Genomic DNA, 1119 nt, shown 5'->3' with positions numbered 1-1119 from the left:
AAAGAACTTATACAAATCAACAACAAAAGAACAAACCCAATTAAAAAATGGGCAGAAGACCTGAACAGATACTTCTTCAAAGAGAAAACACAGATGGTTAATAGACATATGAAAAGAGGCTTAAGGTCACTAATCATCAAAGAAATGCAAATTAAAACCATAATGAGATCTCACCTCACACTTATCAGAATGGCTAGCATCAATAAATCAAAAAACAACAGTGTTGGTGAAGATGCAGAGAAAAGGGAACCTCATACATTGTTGGTGGGATTGCACATTGGTACAGCTGCTATAGAAAACAGTCTGGTGGTTTCTCATAAATTGAAAATAGATATACCTTTTGACCCAACAATTGCACTTCTGGGTATTTATCCAAAGAAAACCAAAACAATAATTCGTACAGATATATGCACTCCAGTATTCATGGCAGTACAATTTACAATAGCCAAGATATGGAAGCAATCTAAATGCCTATCAACAGACAATTGGATAAAGAAATTATGGTTCATATATACAATAGAATATTCCTCAGCCATTACATCACATGAAATCGTACCATTTGCAATGACAAGGACTAGAAATTTTTACGCTGAGGGAAATAAGTCAGACGGAGAAAGATAAATACCATATTTTTTCATTTATATGAGTAATCTATGAAACAAAAGAACAAACTAATCAAAAACAGATACAAATAGAGTGGACAATTTGGTGAGAGACAGAGGGGAGGGGTTTTTGGGGGCTAGGAGAAAGTTTAAGAAGTACAAATTAGTAGTTCATAGTTGGTCATGCGGATGGGGAGCAAAGCAGAGGGAATGCACTTAGCATTAATATGATGGCTAGGTGGAGGGCCAGGGGAGGGAGGAAGCAATTGGAGTGATCGTTTTATGAACTGTATAGATGTCTAATCAATGTACTATATACTTGAAACTAATTGGAATAAAGAAATTTAAAAAAATGCACACAGAAAAATTGATCCTGGCACAAGGACATGAAAATAACATTTTCTGAGTTTCTTCAAATAAAGATTGATCGCTTTCATCTCATTATTGGGGGTAAAAACATTTTACATTCATTAAAATGTAAATTTATTCTGGTCTAATTCATGTTACCAAAAACAAC

Source organism: Pteropus vampyrus, unplaced genomic scaffold, assembly GCF_000151845.1.
Source record: "Pteropus vampyrus isolate Shadow unplaced genomic scaffold, Pvam_2.0 Scaffold870, whole genome shotgun sequence".
NCBI classification, from domain to species: Eukaryota; Metazoa; Chordata; class Mammalia; order Chiroptera; family Pteropodidae; genus Pteropus; species Pteropus vampyrus.
Note: the sequence above shows the minus strand (reverse complement) of the source record.